Here is a 17,452-nt window from a genome sequence, read left to right on the forward strand (position 1 = left end):
GTTGGGATGTCTGTTGTACCAGGTACAACAATTTTCTGGTCTCAGGGCACCAGCTGATGTATCAGTGAAGTGTTCTGCTTTCTCTGCTCTCCATGTGAGGAGCTGCTAGAAGAGGAGAAAGTTTGATTTTTACCATCTGTAGAAGCTTTACCGCCTAATGACCCATTTTCTCTCTACTCTTGATTGACACCAGGCCTAACTGGTTCAGAGAAGATGTATCTGTATATCTGTTCTACACATCGTATTGGTTTAGGAGGCTGTGCAGAAGATCTAAGTGGGTTGTCTCACTCATTCTCACAGACATTTATTATTTTTCTGTTATCACACAACAGCCCATCTCCTGTGATATCACCAGGTCCTGTTTCCTGTAATATCGATGTAACACTCCAGGATCTCAGATTTTAGCCATGAAATCTCAAGAAATGGGAATCTACTGATCTGGCAATGCTATCAGGCAATGTAGCACTGAAAGATTTGTGTTGTCTGGAGGGCTAACATTGTAGATGAGGCTTTTGCCTTAAAACGCAACCTGACTCTTAGATAGGTCACTCGGCATTACTCTGTTTTTAAAAATCTGAGCAATATAGAAAAAGGCCATGCCTTTCTGAATATTCTTTTTGCTTAGTTCAGGAGCAGTGTCTTTAGCATGGTTCATTTACATATGGAAACTACTTTCCAATCTGCTTGTTAAATTAAACTGAAGAAGAAGGAGAAGGAGAAGAAAATGTATTATTTTTGTCAATAAACCATTTTATCTACAATAGTCTTAGAACACAATATGGAACACATTCTGGAGAAATAATATGCAGCATTTAAGCTACACACAAAACTTCCGTACACTCACATCTTCTTCTAAAGGAAGGAGTATCTGTTTGCACGTCATGTTTTAAGAGCCAATTAGATGCAGAGCTTCTCTAATTCTGAAACAGACCAAATACACAGACTAACAGAAAAAAAAATTAAGTATATGCCTATCTTTGGCCTTGCCCAATAGTTCACTCCCCAGGTGAAGACAAAATAATTCTTCATATCCCTAAATTCTTATGAGGACTGTTCAGGAATAGAAAGAATGATTTAAATATTTTAAACCCACTCTGATTCGTTCCACAAGAACAGAAGATAGCCTAAATATGTTAAACTTCCACATGATGTGATCTTTAGGTTTTACGTTTTAACCAGTACACCACCTAGAGTAGTGCCTCCACTAGTGGGGTGATATATAAACAAAAGATATGCCTTTCTCAGGAATACACAATTGAACTTAAAAAGCATTAATATATATCATCAAATTTATCAGATTACTAAAACCATCCTATTTCATTTCTGCTAGGCAACCACCTTATGTAGATACTAAATTATCTAAATTATGGACATTTATGGGCAATTGTCCACATTTTCTCCTGCTCATCAGATAAATGAAGTCTGAATAAATAAATCTCATTGACCTGGAATGCTCAGAACATGTATGCTTGGCTTACTGACAATTACAAACCAATTTTGGATTTGCATCCTATTTCCCTTTTTAAAGCTATGGTCATGTCTGGATAGCCAAACCCCTAAATGGCCATTCAAACCAAGACCAAATGTTCCACAATTACTCTACAACATAGTAAAGTAGTTCACAATCCTTTTAAGTGACATGGTTTATATATAGACAATAAAGTATATGTTCACTTTATAGTTTATTCAATAAAACACACATACACACATGCATTACACTTTCCATTTGCATCTCATCAATACCATGTAATGTTAGATGAAGGTGCCTATCAAGATTCATTTCGTTTTGGGTTTTGTACTGATTCATTTCCTTCTAGGTTCTTGTATGTGTTGTAAAGACTGCCTTAGTCATGTTGGACAGTGGTGCAAAGTGAAATGCAGTCTGAGTGTGACTGTGTTGACTGCGCCTTTCAGTCATGTTCAGTACTATCAATCATTACATCTTTCTGAGGAGCTTGGTGAAGGCTTGGCTGGATACATTTTAAATATAATTCTGGAAGACAATTGTTCTTTTCCACAATTGTAGGGTTCTGCATAGGTCTGTTTTAAGCTTTGTTTCTTTTCAATGCAACTGATGTCAGTGGGTGGCAACTTACGGTCCTCAAGATGTTACTGAACTATACCTCTCCCCATCCTTCACAACTGAAAACGCTAGCTTACATTGTGTAAGACTGATGATGTTGTCAGCTGCAGTAGGTTTTCATAAATTGGCCATATTCCCCCCCCCCGAAGGTCCCAAGGCCCCTATGAATCTCTTTCATCATGGTGAAAGCTGTTGGGGGCCATGGGATGGATCGTTAGGGTCAATGCCATGATGACTTTACCTCCACTCGATCCCACAGCCCTCAGTGGCTTTCCCATAATGAAAGGAATCCCAAGGGAACCTCCAGATCATCAGGATGGATGGGGAATTTTAAATTTCTGAAGAAACACTGAAGCGGATTATGTCATCAGCCTTCTGAGACACAAGTTACACTGCTGGATTTCTTTTTATATTATTATTAATAAGATACAATAGTTATAAACCATCAAATCCCACATAGCAAGCATATCAAATGGCAATACTAGTTAATATAACACATATTTGCACAAATCACCATGAGTGGCTTGGGGTTGCTAAGAGAATCAGTATGATTATTACAATACTAAATAAAAAGAAGCCAGGTTTTATAAAACAAGTCTATACTGTAATTCTGGTACCTTAGCTGTGAGTGGGCAGTGAGTTTTTCCATGAAAACTAATTTCCATATCCTAGAGTCCCAAATATTAATTGAAATTTCTGCAGCTGTCTCTCAACATTGAGCAATTGTTTCTCTAGCTGCTACACACACAAAAAATTAATAATTAACTCTTTATGGTGTAGTAGCACACTGGAATCTAAGAATTCATTAATCCCAATGCTGGCCTTTTAGCCATACTTTGTGATGTTATATTTCTGATTTTTTCAAATACCTTGACCCAGAAAATATACAGTCTCTAGGTCAAGGCCACCAGGAATGTAAATATGTATCAATTTCTTCACAGCCTCTGCAACAATTTGGGTCCAAATATTTGTTTATATGTTTCAGTTTCAATGGGGTATAATACCATACTTTGAGGCAATATTATCTTACCACAGTTGAAATTGATTTAAAAGGTATTCTACTTCACAGCCTTTTCTAGTCTTCAACACTGCTGGATTTCTAACACTGTCTACTACAACTCTTTCCAAATACAGTGGTGCCTTGCTTGACGAGGATAATCTATTCCAGCAAAATCGCTGCAGAACAAAATCGTCGTCAAGCGAAAGTAAAAAACCCGTTGAAATGCACTGAAAAACGATTCAATGCATTCCAATGGGTGAAATACGTCAGTGTCCAGCGAAGATCCTCCATAGGGCGGCCATTTTCCGGTGCCTGTATAGCGAGGAATCTGTCATAAAACACAGCGGGAAGCCATTTTGCACAGCGGGTGGCCATTCTGAAAACCCAGCGATCAGCTGTTTTGATTGTCATTAAGTGAAAAATCAGTCCCCCAAGCAGGGAAACAATTGTCATTAAACAAAAAACCCATACATTGTTTTGCGATCGCAAAATACTCATTGTTAAGTGACTTCCTCATCTAACGAGGTAATCGTCAAGCGGGGCACTACTGTATGGTCTTGACTGAAGCATCTGTTCAGAGGTTATGCTTTTAAACTGCCACCACCTATCAGTAATGGCTTCAGAAATGCTGTTTCAACTGATAACACAATATCATTTGTTTCTCCCCTTACACAGCTAATTGCTGAATCATGCTTTTCATTTTACTTCAACATTAAAATCACAGGTAAGAGCATAGTTCGCAAGAATCTGTCATTTCAAACATTGAACTAGAGTATTAGAACATGCAGGTTTGAAATCTTAATGTTTGTTAGATTTCAAAATACAAAAACAGAAAATTATGCATCATCAATTTATAATACAGATAAACGACACAAAAGTTTCAGATTCACCACAAAAGGCTAAGTCTTACCTTGTTTAGAGCAATGCGTTCAATATCGCTTTAGTCAAATTAATGGTGGAATTTGCTTTTCATAAATACAGTTGACACAGATTTGCAGCCTAGCTAGAGACAGGCTGGCTGTCAGTGATACAAACTGTATGTTGCTTGCTTCCTGGGGAATGAAAGATGTTGTTCTGCATTTGTGGACCATCTGTACTACCTACAGAAAATGACAGTAAACTTGAGCTTAGATAAGATGTACTACATTATAATAATGACTGCTACTTCTCCTAACTAGTCATCAAGTAGGTTTTATATACATGTTTACCAATAAATTCCTATATTTCTCCACAAGCATTCTTTACACAAAAATGCATTACAACAGAAGTGATGATGCACTGATATGCACAGTTTGGGTCTTTGATAACACTTCACAATTTGCATAAGACAGCTGATTCTTTGTTGTACAAAAACAATGTCCAGACGTTTTATGAGAATTGTTGTAAATTATGCACAGAAATGTTCTTTTTATACAGGGGAGGGCCAAGTTTTAAAAGTGGCTAATGTATACGCAGCAATCCTGTTTTATTAGGCTGTACAGAAGCATTTTCATAGGGCCTCTACTGCCATTAGCGGTAGCAAATGTCACCCATTTCCATTTGACATAAATAATAGATAAAGTATTTAACAGCCTCTGTTCTGTTTTATCAGATATCAAAATTATGTCCCAAGGGTCAGCAAGTATCTATGCCTCCCAGAACACATTAAGAGAAAGAGTAGCTAGCTGTCGAACAGAAACTATTTTTGTCACCCTCATTAATTTCTTGCTTTTAATCTCTTTTCTTAGAGCAACATGTTCAAGTAATGTCTCAAAGCACAAGGTGGAGCACACTGTTGAACAGACCTTGCAATGTGGTGTAACACCTCCACACCACAAATTTTGGAAAGAATGCTCAGAGAAACATGACACTGCAGTAACTTCCCACACCACTTCATTTATTATAGAGATGCCTTCTCATATCCTTTGATAGTAAAACAAGAAGCTAATGGAGAAAAGAATGTAGAAGTGAAGAGCTAAGCTTAAAAAGCTAAGTGATGATGACAACACAGTCTGATGGAATTTACAGGATGACATCAGAAGTAACTGATATCTGAATTATTTTATAACTCTTTCTGAAATATATTTCAGATCCTTAAGATCAAAAAGACCATTGATTGTGTTTTGAAATAAACAAGCCAACCAAAACCACAATACATTATTACATTAAACAACTTAAAACATAGCTTAAAGGAATTTAAAATATCTTTAAAACACATTAAACGTACATTCAATAAACTATAATAATAATGTGCAGCATCCCAAACCACCCCCTTCTCCATTGCCCAATTCAGTTACTAAAAATGTGACTAAAAAGGATGGTCTCCATCCATCTTCTGAAGGACAAGATAGGGACTGAACCTAACCTTGAAAGGGAAGGCCTTCCAGAACCGGGGGCAGTGATTGAAAAAACCTACTCTTAAATCCACACCAGATGTTTGTGAAGACAATGAGACCAAGAGAACAGCTGCTCCTGAAGTTCCTAAGAGTGTTTCAGATAGCCTAGACACACTTATATAGAGTTTTATAGTAAAAAAACAGGACTATGAGTTGACCCCAGAGACAAATCAGTAGCCAGTGAATCTGTTGTAACAGGGAGGTTATATCCTCCTTGTAAACAGCCTCATTCAATAGTCTGATTGTTAACATTTTGGACTAGCTTAAGTTTTTGGACACTCTTCAAAAGCAGCTCCACGTAGAGTGCATTACACTAATATAAGTGGTATATAACTAATTCATGTGTCACTGTAGCCACTGACCAAATCCAACATCTCCAGGAGTGGGTGGTCCTGGTGCACTGACTTTAACTGTACAAATGCACTCAAGGCCACTTCTGAAACTGAATATTCACCTTGAAGGATAAGTTGAAGAGTACAGTGGTGCCTTGCAAGACGAATGTAATTTGTTCTGCGAGTAGCGCTGTCCTGTGAAAAAAATTGTCTTGCGAAAAGCGGCTTCTTCCTATGGGAACCTCGAAGAAGAATGATTTTTTTTTCTTGCGAAGCATCGGGCTCGGGGGGGGGACTGTCTTGCGAAGCACGGCCATAGAAGAAGCCATCTTGAGAGTCACCATAGCAATTGAAAAAACCATTTGTCTTGCATTTTTTTTGTCCTGCGAGGCGTTTGTCTTGCGAGGCACCACTGTACACATAAGCTGCAAGCCCATATTTTCAGAGGAAATGTAACCATGTCCTCTGCCATTCAACTGATCAGGAACACCTCTGTCTTGTTTGGATTAAACTTCAATCTGTTTGCCTTCATCCAGTACATTACCGAGACAGTTATGTATGCTATGTGCTGTCAAATCACATAATGACTTACAACAGAATTTTCAAGTAAGCCAGGTATTTAACCTTTCCTAGTGAATTTCTATGACTAAGAAAAAAAAATCAAGCTCAGCTTTTTTGACTCCCAATCTATCACTTTGTCCATGACAAGACACTGAGTACTAACATTAGAGATTTTGAAATGAAATAGCTTTCTTAGAATCAGATTGAAAGAAAAAGCAGTTAGGTCTCTTCAGCATACTTAAGGCAACAAACCCCCAAACTCCAGACAATCTCTCCCAGCAGTTTCATGGTGGACGTCATGTCCCTTCAGCCACCCATGTATTTCAAGCAAAAACAAGGGCACAATTACTATATGGCATCCCCATTTGAATCAGTGCATACAGTCCCAAAGTCGAAAGAATATGACAGAGGTGCGGCGTTACCAGACTACGCCAGGGGGCGTAATGGTGAAATGAACTGCTCAGAGATGAAACCAAACAGACACTGTTGTAGTGTTGATAGTATTATTTACATTAAAGTTCCATATATACAGGGGTAAATACAACTTCTCTTGGTCTTTACACAGTCCTGGTTATTCACAGTAGTTCTTCAATTTGCAATAGTAAATCACAGTTTCAGTAACCAAAGATTGTTACCAATGTAAATAGTCCAGCATCCACGAAGTCTTCTCCTCTCACCACGGAGATAGTCTTCTTCCAGGACCTTCTTCTTGCAATACAGCAAGTCTTCATCCAGCGATGCAGAATATACAGCTCTCAACAACTCGACCATCAGCAACACAACAACAAACCACCCCAACTACCCAACAGTTTGTCTCTGCAAGCTTGGCTAGTTTTATCCTTGGTTGAACCAATCAAATTGGTTGTCACACAGCTGCCTCAATTAACCCAGCTGTGTTCCTTTGTTACATGTTGCTGACTAAATCCTGATCCTGTAACAACTTATACACTGAATTGCGATGAACAATTCTCTAGGTTGACTTTGAGACCTGTCAATCTCCTCCAATTGTTTATAGCAATTCTGTAACATATCTACTTACATAGTACATTGCCTTTAACATATACAGAGTTCCTTCTACATTCACATACATTATATCATTCCCAACATTTTACATGCTTTGTCATGTTTAGCTGGCCCCAATACTTTTGTCAAACAATCAGCTTTATTGTTTTCTGTTCCACAGTATACCAGTTCAATTAACCCATTCTCTATACTTTGCTTTACATTTTGGTACCTGATATCTGTGTGTTTAGATCTGCTTCTTACATTTGGTGAGTTTGCCATCTGTATGGCAGCTTGATTATCTTCAAAAACTTTAATTTGTGATTTTATATTCAATCCCAGATCTTGTCCTAATTGTTTATAGAATACTAGATCTGTACACAATTCAGATAATGCTGCATACTCAGATTCGGCAGAAGACAACGATATAAATTTCTGTCTAGCTGTCTTCCAGCTTATCAAACTTCCTCCCAAATGCACTGTCATGCCTGATGTTGATCTTCTGGTTGTTAAATCACTCCCGTGATTTGCATCGGCATAAGCGGTAATAGACAGTTCTCCCACTGGTTCTAAATTTAGCTTTTTATTTTGTGCCTCCTTTAAATACCTAAGTACTCTTTTTGCTGATTGCATGTGCCTTACATTCGGTTTGCTCACATTCCTTGATAGCAAGTTCACAGCTATAGAGATGTCTGGCCTTGACCATCTACTCAAATATAGTAAGCTGCCTATCAGTGACCTATATATATCAATATCACATTCTGGGCCATTAATATCTTCTTTTTCAAACTCAATATTCATTGGAGTTGCTGCACCTTTACAATCCTCCATCTTATACTGTTTTAGGAGTTTTAATATTTTGCTCTTTTGTGCTATTTTAAATCCTTTCTCACTTCTCTCTATTTCTACTCCTAAGTAGTTACTTATTTCTCCCAAATCTCTCAATTTGTAATGTCTTTTTAACATTTGAATTGTTTCTTCAGCCTCTTTCTTATCTTTAGTAAATATGGCTAAATCATCCACAAATACTAATATTATAGCTTGTGTCTTCTCATTTATAAATAAACAAGGGTCAGCCTTTCCTTGTACAAAACCATTATCCTTTAAAGTTTTGGTTAAATGTTGGTTCCATTCATGGCCACTTTGTCTGAGACCATACAAACTCTTTTTCAATGTCCAGCATTTACCTTCATTTTCAATACCTGGTGGAATTTCCATATAAATTGTATGTTTCAGGTCAGCATATAAATAGGCTGTTTCTATATCAACATGCCTGGTTATGAGATTATGCTTGGCTGCATAGGTTAAAGCAAATCTCAATGTCTCTGGTCTTAGAGCCGGTGCAAAAACTTGATCATAGTCGTTTGATGTTTGTGCATACCCTTTTGCCACTAACCTTGCTCTATACCTCACATTACCATTGGCATCCACCTTCCTTTTAAATACCCATCTGGAACCAATTACTTTTGATTTTTCAGGCAGTTTTACCTCCTCATAAACCTTCAGTTGTTTTAATGAATTTAACTCCTTCTCCATTGCCTCTTTCCATTTTATTTGTTCCTTCTCTGGCATATTACATATGTCATTATATGTCTCTGGTTCAGTCACATTGAGACAGTAATAGGTCTCAGGCTTGTACCTGTCTGGAGTTTTTCTCTCTCTGCTAGACCTCCTAGGTAATTCCCTGTCCTCCTCGAGAGTTTCCTTCTCTTCTGAGTTGGATGGAATTTCTTTATCTGATTGCATTTCCTCATGTTCTACTTCTCTTTTTATTTCTTGCTCTGTTTGAGAGTCACTTTCATCTGCACTATCTTCACTACTTTCATTCCTTTCATGCAATTTAATTATTGTTTCTGGAGGTTTACATATTTTGTCCCAGTTACTGTGCTCATTAAATGAAGCACTGCTACTTATTACAAGTTTGTTGGTATTTGGCAACCCAAACCTAAATGCTCTCCTATTTTGTTGATATCCAAGGAAATACATCAACCTGGCTTTCTTCTCTCCCTTTTTCCTTATTTCTTTTGGGATGTGAACCCATGCAGGAGATCCAAATACATGTAAAAATTTTAAATTTGGTTTTCTCCCAGTCCAAACTGTGTAGGGTATGTTGTTTATTCCACTGTGCCAAAGAATATTAATATAAAAATTCGCGCACAGTATAGCTTCACCCCAATATTTCTCTGATAGTCTACTCCCCCTAATCATTGCCTCAGCCATGTTCTGCAGAGTTTGGCCCCTTCTTTCAATAAAGGCATTCTGAGTAGGTGTATAGGGAGCGGCTCTTCTGTGAGTAATACAATTTTTCTTTAATATTGCTTGAAATTTGGCATTTGTAAACTCTGTTCCATTGTCAGTTTGTACCACCTTAACCTTTTTTCCTGTTTTGCGCTCTACAAATTTGAGCCATCTTTCAAACTCTACATGTACTGCACTTTTATCTTTCATGAGATAGCAGTATCCAAACCTGGATTTTTGGTCTTGGATAGAGAGAATGTATCTGGCTCCTCCTAATGATGCACTTTTGGGTCCAATAACATCAATTGACACCAAATCTAATATATTTTTCACTTGTACATCACTATGTTTCCTTATAGGAGCTTTCTTACTCTTGGCTAATTGGCATGCTTGACAATTTACATATTCATTACATTGCTTTAAATTAACTCCTACTGAGTTTTCAATTGTTTTTCTCAGTGTTCTGTAGTTTGCATGTCCTAGTCTTTGATGCCATAAATGAATACGATCTTTGTGTATACATTTGTTCTCATAGACATTGTTAGCCTTAGTACAGTTTAGTCTATATAAATTGTTTCTAACATAGCAATTCAATTTTTCATTGTTCTTGCTAGTTATTATACATTTCTCCTCATAGAAAGTGCTAATAAACCCATTCTTTGCTAATGAACTCACAGAAAGTAAATTATGCTTCAAATTTGGAACATGTAAAACATCTATTGGTCTAGCTATATAAGGCAATTTCACTTTACCTTTTCCCAGTACCTTAGCACTAACACCATTTGCTAAGCATACTTGTTGGTTGGATACAGGTTGGTAGTTAAATATTAGCTGTTTGCTCTTACACATGCTGGCAGTTGCTCCAGAGTCGACAATCCACTCTTCTGCCTGTTCAGAGTTATAAATTTCCTCAATCAGGCTTAGTGTTTCTCTCTTGCTTCTGGTTTGTTTTTCTTTTACTTTCTTAAATTTACAATCTTTCATCAGATGTTTTCTTGAGCCACAGGAAAAACAGCGTTTTCCAGAATGAATGCTCGCAGCTGTGTCCCCCTCCTCCTCACTTTCCTTCAGCTTATCACGGTGATTAGTGAGTTTGGAGTCTCGGAGCTGTTTGTTATCTTTTCTCTTTTGTTCTTCTTCCAACAGTTTGCCCGTTATATTAATTACTGTTAGCTCTGCTTGAGGAAGAATTTCTAAATTGGTCACCAGCTGATCATATGACTCATCTAATGAAGACAGGATAATAAACGCTTCTTGTATTTCTGTAAATGTGATGTTCTTTTCTCTTAAGTCCATCAACATTGACTTCATTACCTCTAAATGTTGAAGCATACACCCTCCAGCTTGCAGTCTAGTTCGAAAAAGTTTTCTGGCAATTTGAATCTGGCTTCCAACGTTATCTCTTACGAAGAGTCTCCTTAAATCCTCCCATGCCTGCTTTGCTGAGTTTTGGCCTCTCAGGTGGATAAGAAGACGGTCTTCTAGAGTTAACCCAATAATAGCCACTGCTTTTGCATTTAGTTTCTTTTTCCTCTCATTTAGGACTGCTGGGGGATTTTCTACTATGTCCCATAATGCTTCCTTTTGCAATAGCAACTGAACCTTCTGCTGCCAAGTTGTATAATTCTCCCCATTCAACTTTTTTATGCACAGTCCAGCCATAGACATTTTGTTGGCCATTTTTCACCACAGACTGTAGACCACACTACTTGGCTCTCTCTGGTCAGCAGTTTCTTCAATAACTTCTTAAATTTATACCTGGATGCAGTCTGGTGCGCTGTCTGGGCCCATAACCAATTGACAGAGGTGCGGCGTTACCAGACTACACCAGGGGGCGTAATGGTGAAATGAACTGCTCAGAGATGAAACCAAACAGACATTGTTGTAGTGTTGATAGTATTATTTACATTAAAGTTCCATATATACAGGGGTAAATACAACTTCTCTTGGTCTTTACACAGTCCTGGTTATTCACAGTAGTTCTTCAATTTGCAATAGTAAATCACAGTTTCAGTAACCAAAGATTGTTACCAATGTAAATAGTCCAGCATCCACGAAGTCTTCTCCTCTCACCACGGAGATAGTCTTCTTCCAGGACCTTCTTCTTGCAATACAGCAAGTCTTCATCCAGCGATGCAGAATATACAGCTCTCAACAACTCGACCATCAGCAACACAACAACAAACCACCCCAACTACCCAACAGTTTGTCTCTGCAAACTTGGCTAGTTTTATCCTTGGTTGAACCAATCAAATTGGTTGTCACACAGCTGCCTCAATTAACCCAGCTGTGTTCCTTTGTTACATGTTGCTGACTAAATCCTGATCCTGTAACAACTTATACACTGAATTGCGATGAACAATTCTCTAGGTTGACTTTGAGACCTGTCAGAATACAATCCATGTTCTTGTGCAGTATTTTGGGGGTCCCCAGTTGTGTAGCCTATGCAGCCCTGTGCCCTGAAGGAGCAGTAGGCCAACTGGAAACTAATGCTTGGACTCCAAACCCTAAAGTACTGGCTTAGATTAGTTTTTTCAGCAGATCAACTGGGATACATGCACTATATGCTACTCAATTCTCACCACAATCAATGGCAATCTTTCATCCAACAAAAAAAATTAGGTCCATAGGCATCCCCCTTGAACACATTCTGATGCTTGGGCAGAAACAGGCCCTAAGAGCTCTCACCCAGAGGCTATACAACATTGAAAAGCAGGAACTCCTTGCCCAGGTAAACAGAATGTGCTCCCCTCTGTCTCACTCTGCTCACCACAGGCCTTAAGAGCATCCATGCCAGCCAGACTGAGCGTGCTCCCCTCAGCCCTTCTTAAGGACAGTCTTAAGGTAATCCCAGGCCAAGAAAGATTCTGCCTGTGTGGAAAGGGGTGCCCTGAATTTCTTGCGCATGCGCTTTTACACTGCCCATTATATGAACAAAACAAGAATAACCTAATCTGCCAATTGCTGAACAGGTTCCAAGGCTACCCTTCCAGCTGGTTAGTACAATAGTACTTATTAGACCAAAACTCTTAAACCACAGTATAGGGAGCAAAGTTTTTCCTACCCTGTTTCCCTGAAATAAGACCTAACCTGAAAATAAACCCTAGTATGTTTTTTTCAGGATGCTCGTAATATAAACCCTACCCCAAAAATAAGCCCCAGTTAAGTGAAACCCTGCCCTCCACCATTGTGCAGCAATCAGAAGATGACATGACTGTAAAATAAAACATCCCCTGAAAATAAGCCCTAATGTGTTTTTGGAGCAAAAATTAATATAAGACGCTGTCTTATTTTTGGGGAAACACGCTAGCTGCAAGGATTAAGAGAGCGGAGTTTGTCCTGATTATCTAATCTCTCAATGTACCTATCTCTCTGTAGTCCCTCTCATTATTTTACTGTATATCTTTTTTTCTGAATGGGAAATATGACCACAATGAATTCTATTCAATTCAGTATATGTTAAATAACATCAGGACAGAAACTGACCTATCCCAAGTACACTAAGTGGCTAAGGAGTCAAAGGTAAGCGTGTAGCATCACCTTCTGAACTTGCCCCACAAGAAAGACAAGAGTAACTGTAAAACAGTACCTCCACATCCATCCCAGAGAGATGGCCCAGAAGGATACCAGTCTATGGTCTCAAAAGCCAACAAGTGGTCCAGCAGAACCAAGAGTGACATATTCCCGCTGTCCAGTTCCTGGCACAGGTCATCCACCAAGATGACCAAAGTTGTCTCTGTTCCATAATCAGTTCTGAAGCTAGATTGAACTTCAAGATAATCTACAGTATTTCCTTCAGGAGCCCTTGAAGATGAGAAGCTGCCATATGCTCCAACCTCTTGCCTGGAAATGGAATATGGATACTGGCCAATTGTACTCCAGTACAGTGCAACTCCAGGAATACTTTTCAGCAATAATATTACTACCACCTCCCTTAGCCTTGCTGCAAGGAAGCATTTACCACTCTCTTAGCCCCTTTCTAAATGCTTTTACGAACCAGGAAAGGCAATGGTCAACCATACACATGGTGGCTCTCACCTCTCCAATTATTTTAGAACACAATATAAAAACCCTGTAAGTAGTTTAAAAAACAAAACCTAGTAAAAGCAGCAGAAAAAAACATATCAAAGGCATAACAAAAAAAATTTAACCTAGCAATTGGTCCTGAAGGCCTGCCCTTATTTCTTTAAATTAATCCAAGTGTATGTGTGAGAAAAGGAGAGAGTTGTGCTGTTCTGTGATAGGCACATGAATGTTCAAAGGCATTCTTTGAAGGTGGGGGATATGATCAAAGTTTATACAGGTATGTAAGGTGTGGTGAACATGGATGGAAAGAATTTGGGATCAAAAAAACAAAAATAGTGCTGCACGCACTGAAAAACTATGTGCCCACTTCTCCAGAGCCATGGTTACAATCCAGCACATCCTCACACCTGATACATAGTTTTAAAAAATGCTTGCCAGATGACACCATGTGGGGGACATAACCTGTAGTTTGGTATACGCAAAGAGAAAACTTCCCTTCCTCTAAGTGAATGCCTTCTCTTTGTAATATTTGTATAAAAAAGGGGTGGGTTTTGTTAAGAAAGAGAACATGTTTTCATGCTTTTAACATGCTTATACACTAGTACACAATATACATACATGGGAATGGAGTATGCAAACAAGTAAGTCATTTGCAGCAGCTTAGGTTTCTTAAGTATGGGAAGCAAAAATGACCTTTAAGTGAACAAAGTTATTGCCCACATTACTCCGGCACCATCTTCTGGTCTCTTTGCTGTGAAGCTTTACATGATTTTACAAGTACTGTATGGCTAAAACCCTATTCTACCTGGTGTGTTTGATTAGAAATGGGCTTAGAAAACACTGTTTGAGGAGGCCTAGCTCTGCTTCCTATCAGGTTGCCAAACCTCACCCTCTAAAAGTAGATTTAAGGCACTAGAATGTTCAGAATTAAGGGAAACTTTCCGATTCTTGCAGTGGGCAACATAGGAGAGACTATGGTAGGGGACATTGTCTATGTACATCCAATAATGGCTTCTCTATCAACCTCTCCACCTCCAGCTAATTACTGGCATACATTGTTGCTATTTCTGGACTACTGTTACCATGTCTTATTGTATTTGCTCGTGGTTTATTCGGTTCTTTATGCTGCTAACCAGTTTTGTTTTGCCATCTCCTGCCATACATACCTCTGCTGCTTGTTTTAGTTTTCAGCTGCAATTTAGTCTATGATGTCTCAGTTGTTCCAAGAACATCACATGTGCAGCAATGTACTATGTAGTTATTTACAGTGGTGCCTCGCTTAACGATGTTACTTCATTCCAGCGAAATCGCTGTAGAGTGAAAACATAAAGCGAAATAAAAAGCCCATTGAAACGCATTGAAAACCTCTCAATGCGTTTCAATGAGCTGAAAACTCACCGTACAGCGAAGATCCTCCATATGGGCGGCCATTTTCGCTGCCTGTAAAGCGAGGAATCCGTCCAAAAACACAGCGGGGAGCCATTTTAAGCAGCCAGTGGCCATTCTGAAACCCGACGATCAGCTGTTTTTGATTGTCGTAAAGCGAAAATCGGTTCCCGAAGCAGGGAACCAATCATCATTAAACAAAAAAACCCATTTAAAACATCGTTTTGCAATTGCAAAAGCAATCGCAAAAAACCTAATCGTCAAGCGATTTTGTCATAGAGCGGGGCAATCGTTAAGCGAGGCACCACTGCATTCACAATTTGCTCGTTTTAAATGCCGCTAGCCTACACATATGACTGCAACAGTCAATACACTAGTCCCTTTTCCACTTGGATCATATATGTACTTTTGAACTATCCCCAGAAATTGCTGTCGATAATGTTGAAACGGTTGATTTGAGACAATTTCCCAACAACTCATCAAGCACAACTACATGTCTCAAGGTGAGGGTACCTAAGTTTTCAGTCAGACTCTTCAGTGCATTATGACCTTGGAACTATGCTTAAATCTTGTTTTTCACATCTGTCAAATCCTGTAAACATTGTCTTGGTTTTTGTTTGCAGTTCTGTGTAGAAAGACACCAGAAACTGGTGTGTGAACGGAGGAATGGATAGGGTGAAAAGATGTCTGTCAGTTCTTGACATGCATACTAGAGATGGGGACATTCATATTGATAAACAAATATGAATATCCCCGTCCCAGCTGGACCTAATGAGGGTCTGGTCCCTGGGACCGGGCCATCCACTTACACATCCTGGCGCTGCAAAGGCCCCATTCTTACCGTCAATGGCACCAGGACCTCCACTCTCAGCCTGCTTGGCTGACCACTCCAGGCACGGGGCAGAAGGATGGGTCTCCCCACATGGCTGGTGAGTGGCCAGCCGAGCAGGGAGACAGCAGAGCTCCTTGCGCCATTGGCAGGAAGAACAGGACCTTTGTAGTACCGGGACACATGAGTAGACGGTTCGGTTTCAGGGGCCAGACCCTCATTAGGTCCAACTGGGACAGGGTTATTCATATTTGTATTCATATTTGTTTACAAACCCGAATATCCCAAACTCTAATGCATACTTCAAAAAGGAAAATGTATTCAGCTTGGTTTAGCATCCTCTTTTGCTTCCTCTTTTCCTTGGAACTTGGCATTCTGAGACACTTTCACTTTGTTGCTTCCTTTTAGTCTGTCTCAAATTCAATATACCAAAACAGTACACCAGATGGCAGTTTCACACGAATCCTGCTACCTACTTCCATTGCCCATTTCTAAATAAAGCTCAATACCAACTTCCAAAAGCCAGATTATGCTCATTAGGTATAACTTCGAACAACCATCTGGTGCAATCACATAGAGGTTGTTACAGCATATTGTTTTAATATGTAAGAATTTTCTCGTGGAGCATGGGATCTAAGTAGAACACAAAATCTTTGAATCATCACCAGGCACTTTCACTTGCCCCTCCACATTTATCTATTCTGTGTTGAAAATCATTTCTGCTACAAGAAGGAACAGAATCGTGTTCATGAATTACAGAACACCTTCAGTGCCATCCCTTCTTGGCACCCCTGCAAATATTTATTATTTGTGTTATGCTTCCTCCAAGGGCATCAGGACAACATATGTAGAACAACAGCATTTCATCTTCATTTTGCACATGTTAACAAGACTACTTATTCGAAGATCCAGTGGCTTGTCAAAAACTATTCAGCGAGCATCACGACTGAAAGGAAATTTATAACAAAACTGGCATCTCACAAGAAAAAAATTCTATCTAAACAAGAATGCAAAATATTAAAAAGCAGTAAACATTCCTTCATGAAGAAAAAGTAAAATCTAAGCACTGACGAGAGGAATCATTTGTTTCAATATCGTTTGAAATATTTACGATGAAACCTCAGGGCCAAACTATATAAAAAGCATGATTAGCTCTCCTAAAGATTTAATTATGCTTTCTTTTCTTTTGACCAAAGCAGCTGCAAAAAAGTTGATAATTTGATCAGTGAAGTGGCACAGATTTTGTGAGTTACAGGTTTTCAGTCAATGCCATGCCTCATTTGGCTAAGTACAAGGTGGGGGAGAGAAAGGTGCAGCATCTGCACCTGTTTATTTTCCACCAGGGAGCTAAGAGCAGCTTCCAGGGTGGGGTAGTGGGTGGTAACTGAAACAAACAGCATGAATTAAAAATATTAACAAAAGGGATTCCACAACATTATTCTACCAATCAAAGTCCTGTGCAGCTGCTTTGAAGTAAAAACAAACAAAAAAGTAATCCTGATCATGCATTTCCTGTATCCATACTCAGAGGTTCCTTTCAGTTCTGTAAGAACTGCTGGAATTATTAAGCTATATTGCCGACACAAACATAAGGAACACATCTTATTTGTCCAGTAGTAG

General features: G+C 38.9%; 1 protein-coding gene across 3 annotated transcripts in view; it reads right to left on the reverse strand.

Moving 5' to 3' along the window:
• Nucleotides 1-17,452, reverse strand: part of FRY (FRY microtubule binding protein) — a 249,737-nt gene that overhangs the window by 216,363 nt on the left and 15,922 nt on the right. For 2 of the 3 annotated variants that reach the window (XM_072993766.2, XM_078389990.1), the window contains exon 2: nt 3,994-4,183. The exons of the other annotated variant lie outside the window; for it this stretch is intronic. The gene's annotated coding sequence lies outside the window, so the exon portion shown is untranslated. The remainder of the gene's footprint in view (nt 1-3,993; nt 4,184-17,452) is intronic. 3 annotated transcript variants of the gene reach the window in all.

Source organism: Pogona vitticeps, chromosome 3 (genome assembly GCF_051106095.1).
Source record: "Pogona vitticeps strain Pit_001003342236 chromosome 3, PviZW2.1, whole genome shotgun sequence".
NCBI lineage: Eukaryota > Metazoa > Chordata > Lepidosauria > Squamata > Agamidae > Pogona > Pogona vitticeps.